Raw genomic sequence first — 16,135 nt, forward strand, 5'->3', positions numbered from 1 at the left:
CCGCGTTGGCCCCGGAGGCCCGCGGAAGACCCCGATGGCTGGACTGGGCCGGAGGGACGAGGGCTGTTGGGGCCGAAGCTCACGGTGCGCCCGCCGCCACCCACGCCCCGCACCCCCGGGAGTGGAAACTTGAAACTCCCGCGGGTGCCGAAAACCCGCCGAGGGCGTTTCCATCGCCCCCGAGGAGGGACTCTCCTTCCCGGAGGGAGAGCCAGGACCGAGCCGCAAGCGTGTCACTTGGCTGCTCAGCTGGAGAATCCTGCACCAGGAAATAGAAAGGGGCCTATCTTAGAGGGATTTACATTTGCCACAGAGAATGTTTAAATTACTCGGGCAGTTTTTACCCAACTCGAAAAACTTACCTTTTCTGATAACTCCACCAAAACCTCGATGGATATGGCCCCATATCCATCGCGAGTGCAGACTTTTATCCAGACAAGGATATCGACGATATTCATTACCACCGACATTTTGGGGAAGGAGACGGTCAAGAAGAAAAAAAGTTGGAAGTGGGGCGGAGACGGTCAAGAAGAAAAAAAGTTGGAAGTGGGGCCCCCAAAGAGCAGCCAAACCTAAATTATCCCTGAATTAGAGACGGTTGGACAATTGATCCTAGTCTGACTCCAGGCCGCTCACTTTCGTTAGTGGCTGGGACTGGACAGTCTTGTAGTCAGTGTCCTGGTGTCGGCACCACGCTCCCATCCTGTCCGTCTTCTGCTGGGATTCAAAGAGTAACATTTGCTGAGTGTACTTGAGCTGTAGTGCACAAAACCAGACCAGTCCAGCTTGCCGTGCATGCCATCTTTATATAGTTTACCTTTTATGAACAAACTTTAGATTCAAATAACAAAACCTCAAGAGTGTACTTAACTTCTATAGAACAAATAATTCATACGCTTCCTGCCTTAGCATTTGCCTTCCCCGAGATAGTAGCTTCTCCAGGAACTCTCTCCCGAGATCACTTTCACTAAGCTCATGCTTCAGTTCACTAAGCTCCCAGCTTCAGTGCTTTTCCTCCATTGCCCTCTGCGACCTTTCTTAACAATTAAAAGCCCCTAGAGTTAAATTCAAAGATCTTCAGATTGCAAATTCCTCAAGGATGGGAACCAGGTGTGTGCTTTCACTTAAGTAAAAGATCACTCCCTGACTTCATCCCCAGGGTGCAAGTCTTATCCAGGTAATTGCTCAGCCTCCCACATCCCAAGTTGCATGCGTAAAGATAGTCAAAGTATTATGTAAATTCCTGGATAGTACACTAATCAAACAAAAGTACGTAACACACTTTTGTAAAGGAAAACGGATGATTCACTATTGTCTGTCATGTGCCAGGCACTGGGGTAACAGGCTTTTACATGAGCATCTTTTAATAATTACAAAAACCCTGTGTTTGGAGTCAACATTAACATTGACGTATTTTTTTTTTTAATCAGTGACTAAAGGGACTCGAAGGAGTTAATTTGCTCAATGTAATACAGCCAGGAAGTGTCAGAGCAATGGCCAAACCTTAGTTATGTTTGACTCCAAAGCCTTGATTTTATCCTAAGCTCTGGCAACAGCAAACAGACCAGAAAATGTAACATTTCAGTTGGCTATAGTATTAGTAAATATTTAAGTAAAAGATAACATTCAAGGCTGGTGAGATAAAAAGGGTACTCTCAGACATTGAGAGTAGGAGTGTAAACTGAAACAGCCTGTTTAGAAAGCAATTTGGCACTGTGATTCAGCCTATAAAAATGTGTACCCATAATCCCATATCTGGGATTGTTTCTGAATGAAATCATCTGAAATAGAGCAAACCTTTATTCATAAATTCTAGATCACAATATTATTTATAAGATGCAAAAATTAAACATGGAAATGAAATATCTTCAAAGTAGCTATATATACCCTGTAGCATTTTGGGTAACAACTTGAAATGTTTATGTAACATTTATAACACCATGGCAAACTTTTTGTAGTATTAGAGGGAGGAAACAAGTCATGAAGCAATACAAGCAGTATGCTCACATGCATGTTTAAACACACATACGGGGGAGGGGGGAAAAGAGGTGGTGGTGATGGAGGAGGGCACTTATGGGGAAGAGCACTGGGTGTTGTATGGAAACCAATTTGACAATAAACTATTTTAAAAAAATAAATAAACACACATACACACATACACAAAGATGCAGGTGTCAGAAAAATGAGAAAGATGGAAACCCAGGGTTGGCTGGGTGGCTTTCTAAGAGCATTTTTCCCTTTATTCTATTCACAGTATTTTCTGTATTAGTTTTAGAGTGTAAAATTATTTAAGTTGAGATCTATGACACTGTGGGTCATCAATTACACAAAAGCAGCAAAGCCTCTGTTTCCTAAGTGTGAGGCTATTCTGTGAAAAACTGATGAACTGAGCTGACAGAATTTTAAAGTTAGGGATCAGGTATTTTCATTGTAACTGTCATCTATACACACCATTGTTTTACTTTGTTCCTTACATCAAATATATGTATCTTTAATGAAATCTGAGAAATTGCACTGAAATTTTTTTCAGTTTTATTCCAAGATTTCAGATTTCAAGGGGAAAAATTCACATATGGTTGTTGAAACTAGATTTTTTTCAGAAAACCAATCTGATATTACCAGTAGTCACAAAAAAATTTATGTAGCACCCAATATGCATAAAAAAGACCAAAACCAGTCTATTGCAATCTATTGCTAACTCTTCTATGCTATAATCCTCCTGTGCTCCACCATATTGACTGATTCTGAATTCTGGAATTCCAATGATAGTTACAAAGCATTTGCCTCAGTAGCACATATACTTGAATAAACTCTTTTGTGCAAGTTTGGTTTGTAAATGGAAGCTTTTCTTCATCTGGAACAAACATTGAGTTCCAGCCCCCTTGCTAGTTTGAGTAAGTCTAGGTTCCTGCCCTCTGGATTCAGTAATGGAAAAGGCAAACAGTTGTGCAAAATGAGCTGTAATAAAGATACAGAGTGTCAAGTGAAAAAGAAAAGGGCAGTTAACTTTGCATAGAAAGGAGAAAGTCCCTCAGAGGAGGGAAGGTGTAAGGCGTGAGTAGAGGTTCCCTACGAGGAGAAGTCGGGAAAGGCAATCAACTTTGAAGACTGAGTAGCGTGATGGGGTTGGTGTTGAGATAGGATGTTTATAACTAGAGGTTTCAGGAAGGTAAGTTGAGATCCATCTGGGAAGATGAGAGTTTGTGCTTCATCCTTAAGGAAAAAGGAATCCATTCGAGGCATTAAGAAAAGGAATAACGCGATCCTCTCTGTGTTGGCAAAGTGATCGGCAGCCATGTGGGTTAGTGGGAGAGGAGTTCAGTGACAGAGTGATCTGTAAGAGCAGGGACACCGCACACAATTTTGCTATAAAGGCCCAGGCACTAGAGAATGAAGGACTGACCCTGGGAGGTTTTGAAGATGAAGAAGAGGAAATAGAATCTTACCAAAAAAAAAAAAAAAAAAATGGAGGCTAGACTTCGAGGAGTAAGAGAAAAGGAGATGTGAAAATGAGTACCCATGGGTACTAGTAAAATAAACACAGAGTATAAAAGAAGTAGAACTGAGCAGTAAAGATAATTAGGCAACGTACAGAGATGCTGATTTTAAGTGTCTATGGGTAATCTAGGAACAAGTGTATACTCAGTAACGAAATAACTATGGCAAATGAGACATCCAATAAATACTCATTAAATAGATGAACATCTGTAACATGCTGAAACAGGCCTTTCATTTCCAACTGTATCTTTGGAAAATGCAGTTTTGTTCAACTCAAGGATTTCAATATGAAATATTAGATATTGATCTAAAGCATCATTGTATACTGAAATGCTTTTTCATGAAAAAATGTAATACACTATTTTTATTTTTTATTCACCATTTTTAAAAAGCTATACAGATGTGGGGCACCTGAGTGGCTGAGTCGGTTGAGCATCCAACTTTAGCTCAGGTCATGAACTTGTGGTTCGTGAGTTCAAGCCCTGAATTGAGCTCTATGCTCACAGCTGAGAACCCGGAGCCTGCTTTGGATTCTGTCTCCCTCTCTCTCTGCCCTTCTGCTGCTCATGCTCTGTCTCCCTTAAAAAACAAACAAACATTAAAATTCTTTTAATTAAGGGGCGCCTTGGTGGCTTAGTCGGTTAAGCATCTGGCTTTGGCTCAGGTCATGATCTCACGGTCTATGAGTTCAAGCCCTGCGTCGGGCTCTGTGCTGACAGCTCAGAGCCTGGAGCCTGCTTCAGATTCTGTGTCTCCCTCTCTCTCTGACCCTCCCTTGCTCGTGCTGTCTCTTTCTGTCTCTCAAAAATAAATTTAAAAAACATTTAAAAATTTTGTTTTAATCGTTTAATTAAAAAAAGCTATACAGATGTAAAATCACAGTACTTTAAATACCTATACACAGAGATACAAAAGAGACTTTTCTATTATAAACTGTGATATTTCAAACTATTCCCACTATCTTGCCTATTGAAGTACCTATCAACAATGTGTTCAGCAATATGATAACCCTCAGTAAAAACAAAGTAAATAAAACTATCTTATCATCTGCTTTGTGTGCCTAGTAAGCCATACAAATTTAATTGCTGATATAAGCTATAAAATTCCAGTACAGTCAACAGAGGTTTGATGGCTAATGTACCTAAAGGAAGAGTCAAGAAACCACAGGCCTGTTCCTGCCTTTATTCTCTCCGTATCTAATATCAAATTACATAATTCATTATGTGTTCACGGATATGAGCATATTAATCTTCAACAAAGACAAGGTAAAAGCTATTACTTAATCCTCTCTGCTTATATAACAAAGCCAGTTTAGTTTGTGATAAACAGCAATAAAGTTTCAGAAGTAACGAACAAACAGAGTGCAAAAAGTCTAAATGAGGGAGTCCATAACCTTGGCTTGATTCCCAATTCCTACAAACAAGTTGCTAAGCGACCTTGGAAGATCCCATCAACTATTCTGTAACTTGCTTGCAAAGAGGGTTAAAGTGAGGGGAATGTGACACCTATTGTGCTTTTCCAAGAGCTTAAGATGTCAGGGAATTTCAGGACTAAGAAGAGAACCTCAAAGAACACGGACTCCCCTGTCCAGGATTATTGTGAAGTGGTCCCATCAAAAGTGGCTTCTTCCCGCTAACTGTGTGAAAGCTCCAGGGAAAAAAAGGTTTTTTAAAATTTGTATTCCAGTTTTCTCAACTATTAAAATAGGGAGCTGGATTAGACTGACCATCTATGGGCTTTCTTCAGGCTAATTCTTCCACTCTAACTCCAATATAAAATATTTGACTCTCATACGTAACTTGTAAATTCTAGAATTCCTTCTGTATCTTATGACCTATGTGGAGTATTTATATACAGAGAATCACTCCCTAGCATTTCATAATTTTTGACCCAAATATCCATCAGGTTATGACTCAATAAGCTTTGTACCTTGCTAGACAGTCCGTGTCTCATTACAGAGACATAAATAAGTGCATGAATATATGTTCATCCTGAACTGTAGCACTGAGTGTAACACTTTATTTGTAGTTTAGTTGAATGTATACAACAGTTGCTATTTACTATCAGGAGAGGTGCTCAGTGCTTTGTGAAGCGGCAAGTGCAGAAGGTTAGATATGAACTGAGGCACCACTTTACTGTGGTAGCTTTAAAATACGTCCATCTACTGGGGTGCCTGGGTGGCTCAGTCAGTTAAGTGTCCAGCTCTTGATTTCCACTTAGGTCATGATCTCATGATTTATGAGTTCAAGTCCTCTGTCAGACTCTGTGCTGACAGTGTGGTGCCTGCTTGGGACTTTCTCTCTCTCTCCCCCTCTCTCTCTGCCCTTTTCTGCCCTTTTCTATTGAAAAGTGGAATTGATGGTGTGGGACTTTTGAGAGGAGATCATAAAAGGTACTGCAGCTTCCTCCTCAGTGGCTCTCTTTGGGGCAAGCCAGGTACCACGTCACCAGCACATGCAGATGGACTAGGGACATGCCTGTGTGATAAGAAATGAAGGCCTCCTGCCAAGAGCCAGTGAGGACTTGAGGCCGTTTCCTCACAGCCCTGTGAGTGAGCTGCCGCGGAGGTGGATGAGCCCTCTGGCCCCCGTCTAGCCATCAGATGACTGCAGCCCCTGGCAAGAACTGGAAAGCCACCGCCTGCGGAACTCTAAGCCAGAACCACCCAGCTCAGCTGCTCCGGGCTCCCTGACCCACAGAAGCTGGAGATAATAAATGCTTCAGGTCACTAGGTTTGGGTAATGTTTTTAAATGTAACAGTCGATATCTAGTGTATTTACCTACAAGGAATTTCCACTCTAGTTGCTTCACTCTTTATTTTGAAAAAATGATTGAATTCCATAATTCAATTCATATAATTTTGAATCTGGAGAGTGCTTTAAAGAAAAGTCTACCTTGGGGCACCTGAGTGGCTCAGTTGGTTAAGCAGCCGGCTCTTGATTTTGGTTCAGGTCATGATTTCATGGGTTTGTGAGTTCAAGCCCCACATCAGGCTCTGCACTGGCTCTGTGGAGCCTGCTTGGGATCCTCTGTCTCCCTCTCCCTACCCGCTTCGCATGCACAGTCTCTCTCTCTCAAAAATAAACATTGAAAAAATTTTTTTAAGTCTACCTTTTATTTTGCAGAAACAGAAATTAGGAACGGCAGTTGGTCTTGCTCAAATCTGTTATGCCTCCATTATTCCATATCTCAACTGGAAATGTAGGAGCCCTCCTAAACACTTGCCTCTCATTCACCTCCCTCGTGCCCAACCTACTACCGAGTCCTACTGCTTCTACCTCCTCTGGCCGCAGTCTACTTGTTCACCTCTACACCACTTCCGGCCGGATCACACAGCGGTTCTCTCTTCCGGACCAGCAGCAGCCTCCTAACTAGTCTTCTCATGCCAGCTTGTGCCCCCTACAATTATTTCTCAGTACTGAATCCAGATTTAATTTGTTGACACGTAATTGTGATGATCTCACATCCCCCTTCCACCTCCTCCCCCCAGACCCATTTGTTACCCTCTGGCTGTGTGTTGGCCAGGGGTTTGCACTAGTCCTCTAGGCTCAAGCCATCTGACCGTCCATCATACCCAGAATCTGCCTGCTACCCCCTCCAGGCCACTAGGACTTTGCATGTAAGTTCCATCTTCCCCATGTGTCTGGCCGACACGTAAGCATCCTTCAGATCTCTATCATAATCAAGCCTGGACTGACCTCCTGCCACCCCGGCACCATCTCCCTGACCTGTCTTTGTGCTGGTTCACAGCAGTTGTATTATTAATTCATAGATTTTTAAAACTGATCTCTGTCCTCGCTCTTAGACTACAAGTCTATAAATGCAGATACAATGTCAATTTCTTTTCAGTCTTGTGCCCTAACACTCACCACAGTGTCCAGACCATTATATGCTGTTCAATAAATAGTCATTGAATGATGAATGAAATGACTCAAAAAGTCAGTGTGAGACTAACATCTAGGTGTCCTGACTCCAAATTTGATGTTAATTACAATCTACCTGCTGCTTTCAGTTTGGTGGACTCAACTCTGAATATTGACACAATGCATTTATTAAGTGCACAGAAAATTGTTGATATTTCACAGATTTTTTTTGGCAACGCAAGTGATACATGGTATCTAGGCATGGTTAATGGTATTAAAATGACAAGATTTTGTGCGAGCTTGTTTACTTTGTGACTTTGCCACTTATTTCCTGCAATACATGTGAGGCTTAATTTTGTGTGTCAGCTTGACTGGTTTAAGGGATCCCCAGACAATGGGTCACAAAATATTTTCAGGGGGATGTCTGTGAAGGTGTTTCTGGAGGAGGTTAACATTTGATTGAATAGATCGAGTGACGAGGTCTGCCTTCACTAATGTGAGTGGGCAGCAAACAATCTGTCGGGGTCCAAATGGAACAGAAAGGCGAGGGAAGGGCTCTCCTTTCCATCAGGGACCTCTATCCTCTCCCATTCCTGCACTTCAGAGTTCCTGTTCCCAGGCCTTCGACTCCAGGACTTAAACCAGCGGCCCCTTGGTTCTCAGGCCTTTGACCTGGACCTGGGAGTTACATACTGGACTCTTCAGACTTGGACTAAATCATACCTTGGCTTTCCTGGCTCTCCAGCGGGTGGACAGCCGATCACAGGACTTCCTGGCCCCAGTAACCACATGAGCCAATTCCTATGATAAATCTTCTCTTGCATGTGTAACTATTGGCTCTGTTTTCTCTGGAGGACCTGCTGGTACAACAGCCATTACTTGAAACTGTTCAAAAGCAACTTTCACTATCAATTGCTTTTACCCGATATGAGATGTTAGTAAGTTAGAAATTATGGCCCATCCTACCTGGCAGCCAGCCTGTGGTCTGCCAGGTTTCACGTGTGGACCAGAATTCTCGAGAAGCCTCACCCAGAGGGCTGAGAAGGCTTCAGTGGCTTTGTGCCAGGCTGCTGCTGGACACTCCAGGAAAAGAAAAGAAAAAGAAGTAACAAAAACAAGTTAGCATTTGAATGTATGAATGCTCTTTTACTGAACAAGTTAATATACAGATACAATGCTTACAGAGAAGGTGGAGGGACTTTCAGAATCAGAGCTGGCTGTCACTGAGAAACACCTAGTGATTACTGTTAACAGTGTGTGAAGACAGGGCAAACTGTAGGCCCTTTGCAAATCCACTTGGGTCCCTGGTCTAGACCGCTTCTTAATCTCCGGAACACTTTTCAAGTCACTGGGCTGTGCCTCTGTTCCCCTCCTCAAAATTCCTTCTTTGAGCATTGCAACCTGATTTGGAAAGAGGGTAACTGGGGTGTCCCCGAAGCCTGGAGGTGGTGACCACCCAGGGCTCTGACCTACTCTTGGCTTTATGTGAGATGCCGTGGCTTCTGGGACACGTGTGCGGGATGTTACGGTACATTCTTCCGGGGGGTGGGGTGGGGGGGGGAGAAAAGAATGACCCTCCCAACTGGTGAGGGACCTTTTGGTTCAAACGTATGGTGTAAACTACTTTGGAGTTTTAAAGGTGATTTTCTCTCTTTTTCCTGTGGAAATGACTTTGAAGGGTGGTTCAGTCTGGAGCCTAGCCTGCTGAAGTTTATTCAAACTTAACACACCACACAGCGGTACTCTGCAACGGACTGAGGTTTGTAACCATGTTTCCACTGCAGCCGGGGGCTCCGACCTGAGATGGCAGAAACGTGTATCTTTTTTGATTGAAATTCAGTCACTCATTTACCTGTCGATCACTTAACCAATCTTTATTGAGCATTGATTATGTTGCAGGTTTGGTTCTAAGTGCTGAGAATACAAGATTAGCAAGAAACGCAGTCTCTTAGGAAGTGTAACGTCACAACCAAAGAGTTAACAAAATCCTGTGGAAAGTGCTCTAACTCAGCCGTCTCTCCTGAGCTCCCGGCTCAGCCACTCACTTCTTGTTTAGCATCTCCACACGGTGCCCAGGGACACCTCAAACTTCGCCTGCCCAGGACTGAACCCCTCACCTTCTCTGCTTCTCTCCTAACCCCGCCCCCACTCCACTTCTTTCTCTTTCTCCTCCTTTGTATGTGTTCCATCTCAGTTTGTATGCCCCACCTCCTCCTCCCTGACTCGGGCCGCTGTCTTCACCCGGGATGCTGGATAACTTCCCAGCTGGAATCCCAGGCCAGAGTTCTGACCCTCTCAGACACACCCTTCACAGAGCGGGATTTCCTGGGTTTTCTAACGCGAGGGCTCAGCACAGAGTCTGGCGCGCAGTAGACACTACTGCAATTAACCCCATGTTAACGGAGAGGAGAAGCACTCACAGGCCAGCTTTCTGAGTGGGGGGTGTTTTGCTTGCGCCGTGCTCGTCTGGAGGCCAGTGTTCTGTTATCTCAAAGGTGACTGGGTCACCGGACATCTGGCTCCCAGAATCTAAATCTGTAAGAGATGATACAATGTGCTGGTAACACACTGACATCTGGATCCTGTACTGCCACACGTAATGCATCTAAAATGACAGGTGGTGCTATTTTTTTTTCTTCCTTTCCCTTCGTTTCATTCATACAGAATGCCAATTTTCTACTTGAACGGTTAGGATTAGGTTTAGCAGACAGTGGCAGAAAACCCCAAACAGCAGTCCTTGAGAAAGTCAGAAATGTGTTTCTTTCTCAAAATGATAACCAGAGAGGTAGTCTGGAGCTGGAGTGGTGCCCTAGCCACTCACTAAGGACCCCCACCCCCGTCGTCTCTGCGCTCTGCCACCTTCAACATACGGCTTCTGCCTCGTGGCCCAAACGGCTGCCCCTGCTCCGGCCATCGTGTTCGCATTAAAGCCAGGAAAAAAGAGTAAAGGGAAAGGGAAGGCCATCTCCATTCTTTTAAGGACCCTTCCCATGCCACGGAAGCCTCAGCAAGGGAGACAGCAGGCAGGGGTGCGGCATGCAGGGTGTCACCATCGCGTGGCACATGCAGGAAGTCAGAGTACATGCGGGTTAGTACCGCAGCAGAGGCTGGGCCCACACAAGAGGCCAAAGTCTGAGACAGACGAGGCCGAGAGATCTCAAGTGTCCCCTCTGGCATGTCTGGCACAATCTAGCAGCCTCTGCCACACCACACTAACTTTGGATTACCCTCTCCCCGATAAAGCCAGGGTGCCCCTGGGGACTCCATGCCCAAACCCCAGCTGGTAGTGACAACAGCAGTGAGCAGCCACCTGCTCTTGGCGTGACCTGCCAAGGGCTTTCTGGGTGCTTTTCATGGAATCCTCACAACAAACGTGGCTCGAACGCACTTTTTCTCTTTCTTTCCTTCCTTTCTTTTTCTTTCTCTTTCTCCTCTCTCTCTTTCTTCTTGTAGGTAATGTTATGTGTGAAGGAACATGTGGAGATGTTCACATACCCGGTAATCACTGCGGTCAGGGTCTACACTCGGGAAACCACCCAGGGTTTCCATGCCGAATCACGAGAGACTTATAAAATCAGTGTGGAGTTATAAGAAGATGTTTTCCGGGAAAGGAAACTTCATGATCTTGAAGAACATGTCAGTATCTGATGGAAAAACCGAATGATTTTCTCTTCTCCACGGTAGAGCACACCCACCATTCCTACCCGGAAACTAGCAGCGCACTCAGTGGCCAGGCTCCCGGCCAGTGCAGACGCCTGGGGATGGGTGTCCTGGCCAGGCTGGCCCCTTCCTTCATCCTTTCCTCCCAGAGGGTCCAAGTGTGACCCTCGTGTTCTTCTAGCCTCGCCCCACCTCTTCCAGCTGAGTTTTCTTCTCTCTTTGATGCTGAAAAGAGTGTCCCTGTGTTCCCTCCCTGCCTCCTCTCTCTGCCAGAAAATGAGTCTGAGTGTTTCTGAGGAATTTTACAGCCTTCAAAAGAAGAAAAGCATATAAGGGGCTGAAATAACATCATAGAGAAATTTCAAACTCAGAAGCAGTCAGAAAAGCTTCAGTGTGACACCACTTACTCGTTTTTCCTTGGGGTGTAAATGTAACCAGGTCAGACTCTCTAAGGTTCCTCCATTCCTCATTTCCTCCCAGGCCTGGCGCCTCTGGGATCGGCTTCCTTGATGAGGAAGGCATCGTCCGTCCTTCTTCACCCACTGGAAGTCTGTATGGGAAAAATATACAGATGCTCACAAAGCAGGCTGTCAAAGGCTCAAGTACAATTTATTTAAATATCAAAGGAAGCTCAGACTGCCGCTCTTTACCCCCACCAAGTCATTCTTCCCGTGAAAAGTTACCTCCGCCGTGATGGCAGCACACACACCAAGGCGTCTCTCCGTTGCTGCCGCGCTGCTCTCCGTCTCTTCTCTGGACTCCACGGGCCACACCTCGTCCTCCAGCACTTGGCACAGGCACCTGCCAAGAGCCAGGCACTGGCAGGCGCCAGGTGTCGCACACTCATGCTGCCCTCTCAAGGCCGTGCCTCGCCTTCCCAGCACGTCTTCATAACATCCTGCGTTGTCCAGGGATATGCACATAATTTGCTTTCAAATCACAGTTTGGGAGAATTTCTCTGAGTAGGTACCTGTAAGACCTCATTCATGGCATATTTATTACAACTTTTTGCCTGCTTTTTAACCATTTTTCTTTCTGAATACCCCACTGAAAGCTGATCTAACATTATCCTGTGGACGTTGGCCCTTGCTGGAATTATCTTGAGGACCAAGAACCCTAATGCATCACAGACCGTCAGGGGATAGACCACACATTGGTGCTGGACTATCAGGGACTCATCAGTCATGTGGGTAAAGGTCCGAATCATCAGATAAAGACCCAGAGACTCCACATTCTGTAGAATGCACAAAAATGAAAAGGCCCTAGCACTCGACCTGCGTCTGAGTTTTGTCACTGATATAACACAATTAAAAAACAAGGAATCTAGGGGCGCCTGGGTGGCTCAGTCAGTTGAGTGTCTGACTTTGGCTCAGGTCATGACCTCACGGGCCGTGAGTTTGAGTCCTGAGTCCTGCTCTGTGCTGCCAGCTCAGAATCTGGAGTCTGCTTTGGGGTCTGTGTCTCCCTCTCTCTCTGCCCTCTACCCCTCTCGTGCTTTGTCTCTCTCTCTCTCAAAAAAATGTTAAAAAAAATTTTAAGTTAAAAAAAAAACAGGGAATCTATTTTTTAGACTTATCTAAAAATATCTAAAAATAGATTCATCTAAAAATCTATTTAAAACGGGGATCTAAAAAGGCTGTAGATCCTAAAATGACTGAGTCTTCGCAGTTTTAACTATTACAGTGTATAAAATTATGCTTGGTATTTGTAGGTAAGTAATTGTCACTTCTTACCAGGTGATAATTTCTACTGGAGACCTATAATTAAGTGAAAAAGAAATAAGTCAAACACATTACGTGAAAGAGAAAGAAGAATTTATCAATCACAAGCTGTGCCTTAGATATCTTGCCAAATTTTTACATGTTCATGTATCAGAATCAGAGACTATTTATAGCAGGTAATTTGTATATTAGAAAAAGGAAAATTGTGAGATTGACAAAGAATTGTAATGTGGTGTTAATGAACGTTAATGATATTACTCTATAAAAGGAATGTGTTGGTTTTTACTTTTTTGAAAAGCTGATTCATATCTTTTAAGTAGGATGTCATATCAAAATGATGATTTCCTTCAAGGAATTTCCTTGTTTCCTTAAACAGTGAGGGGGGAAATGGTGTTAAAATTTAAAAGCTCTGTAGGCTTCAATACTTTGAAGAGTATAGAAGATAAACTAGCAACCATGTACTTTCTTATGTATTTCCAATGAGATGTTAGTTGGTTCAGTACTGCTGAAAACCAGACACCGTATCAGGAGTCCTCAATGTATTCATACTCTTTGATCATTAATCTATTTCTACGAGTTTATTCTAAAAAGTGGGGAAATGGCTTAAGACACACACAAATACATAGACGTTTAACACAGCATTATACATATTAGTGCAAACTTGAGGACAACCTAAATGTCCCCAAAAAAAGAAAAGTTAGGGGCTCCTGCACGGCTCAGTCAGTTGAGTGTCTAATTCTTGATTCTGGCTCAGGTCATGATTTCATGAGATTGAGACCTGCATGGGGCTCCATGGTAAGCACGGAGCCTGCCTAAGATTCTCTCTCTCTCTTTCTCTTTCTGCCCCTCCCCTGCTAGTTCTGTCTCTCAAAAAAAAATTTTTTTTTAAAAGAGAAGTTAAATAAATTATGACATATCCATTACAATGTAATGTTTAGTATATAATAGAAAAATTGCATTTTTGACAATGACATGCAAAATATTACATGTAAAAATGATTGTAATGTAATGTTAAAATCAAGATACAAAACATTACATGAAACATAATGCCAATTAAAAAATTATTATGTTTCTATATTCATGAGAAGGTCTGAAAACAAAAATAGTGGCTGTTATTCCTAATAAAAAATACACTTAATATTTTTAAAATATTTTCCACATTCTCTAAAGTAACTTTTAATGACAAAATATTATTAAACCACATTTAATATAATCCTTAACCTTAAATACATAAACCTTGGAAGTATAATCTTTACTCAATGATATAACTATCATTTATACTTCTTTTTTTAAGTAGATTCCACACCCAGCCCAACACAGGGTTTGAATTCACAACCCTGAGATCAAGACCTGAGATCAAGAGTCAGATGCTTACTTGATTTAGGCTCAGGCCATGATCTCAGGTTTATGGGATCAAGCCCCATATCAGGCTCTGTGCTGGACATGGAGCCCACTGAGGACTCTCTCTCCCCTCTCTTTCTGCCCTGCCCCAGCTCAGGCTCACACATATTCTCTCTCTCTCTTTCTCACACACACACACAAAAGTTGGGCCCTTACCCAACTGAGTCACCCAGGTGCCCCATAACTATCATTTAAATACTGTAAGCATAAAATTTTGAAAGGTTGGGTGAAACGAAAGCAAACTTGGACTGCTAACATCACATATCTCACAAACAAAGTGGGGACAATAAAAGAAATAGTATTCAACAAAGCATTATTATTTTGTTTTATTGAACTATATCCATATAATACATTGCATATATTTAAGGTATAAAATATTATGACTTATTTATCCTGTCATGAAACCCATCACCACAACGTGGATAATGAATGTTAATACCATCCCAAAATGTTTCCTTGTACTTTTCATAATCTATGCCTCACTTCCCCCAACCACAGGTTAGGCAACCACTGAATTAGAAATTTGTTGCTATAGATTAGTTTGCATTTCCCAGAATTTTATATGTGAACTCATTCACCTTGTACTTTTGTTTGGCCATGCTTTTTTCACCTTAGAATAATTATTCTGAAATTCATTCATGCTGTTACATGTATGAACAGTTTCCCTTTCATTGTTGAATAGTATTTCCTGGATGAACGTATCACAATCTGCTTTTCTATTCAATCATTGATCAACATTTGAGTTGTTTCCAGTTTTTGGTTCTTCTAGATAAAGTTGCCATGATCATTTATGTATAAATCTTTGTGTATAGAATGTACTTCTGTTTCTCTTGAGTAAGTGTCCGGGAGTGGAAGGGTTGGGTCAAATTATGAAGAAACTGCCAAACAGTGGCTGCACCTGCTCACATTTCCACCAGCAGTCCATGAGATGAGAATTCCAGTTGCTTCCTATTCTCACCAACACTTGATATTGTCAGTCTTTTTAATTGTTGCCACTCTATTGGTTGTATAGTCATATTTCATTATGGTTTTAGTGTTTTTTTTTATTTATTTTCAATACAGAGAGAGACAGAGCATGAGAGGGGGAGGGGCAGAGAGAGAAGGAGACACAGAACTGGAAGCAGGCTCCAGGCTCTGAGCTAGCTGTTAGCACAGAGCCTGACGCGGGGCTCGAACCCACAAACGTGAGATCTGACCTGAGCCGAAGCCAGAGGCTTAACCGACTGAGCCACCCAGGTGCCCCCATTATGGTTTTAATTTGTATTTCTTTAGTGGCTCATGATGACCTTTTCATGTGTTGTCATTGTGTATCTTCTTTGCTAAAGTGTCTGTTCACTTATTTTTCCCATTTTATTATTTTCTTTATATTTTTAAACATTTTTTAAAACTTTTAAAAAATGTTTTATTTTTGAGAGACAGACAGAGCGTGAGTGGGGGAAGGGCAGAGAGAGAACTGGAGACACAGAATCTGAAGCAGGTTCCAGGCTCTGAGCTGTCAGCACAGAGCCCAATGTGGGACTCAAACCCACAAACCATGAGATCATGTCCTCAGCCGAAGTCAGACGCTTAACTGACTGAGCCACGCAGGTGCCCCAATTTTGCCCATTTTAAGTAAAGTCCATCTTCTGATTGGGTTATAAGAGATATTTTTATATTCCAAATAAAGTTCTTTGTATGATAAATGGTTTTTAAAATACTTTCTCCAACTGTGTAGATTGCTTTTTCATTTTCATGGCAGTATTAAAAAATTTTTTTTGAATGTTTATTTATTTTTGAAAGAGAGAGACAGAGTGTGAGTGGGGGAGGGATAGAGAGAGGAAGAAACAGAGTCCAAACAGGCTCCAGGCTCTGAGCTGTCAGCACAGAGCCCGATGTGGGGCTTGAACCCACGAAATGCGAGTTCATGACCTGAGCTGAAGTCGGACACTTAACAGACTGAGCCACCCAGGTGCCCCCATGGCAGTCTTTCAAAGAGCAAAAGTTTTTTATCTT

General features: G+C 42.9%; 1 non-coding gene across 1 annotated transcript; it reads left to right on the top strand.

Moving 5' to 3' along the window:
• Window positions 1–8,314: 8,314 nt before the first annotated feature.
• On the top strand, window positions 8,315–8,444 carry LOC115272898. Its single transcript, XR_003900544.1, has one exon. It is a non-coding gene; the product is annotated as a small nucleolar RNA SNORA52 (small nucleolar RNA).
• Window positions 8,445–16,135: the final 7,691 nt, after the last annotated feature.

Source organism: Suricata suricatta, chromosome 11 (genome assembly GCF_006229205.1).
Source record: "Suricata suricatta isolate VVHF042 chromosome 11, meerkat_22Aug2017_6uvM2_HiC, whole genome shotgun sequence".
In the NCBI taxonomy this organism is placed as follows: domain Eukaryota; kingdom Metazoa; phylum Chordata; class Mammalia; order Carnivora; family Herpestidae; genus Suricata; species Suricata suricatta.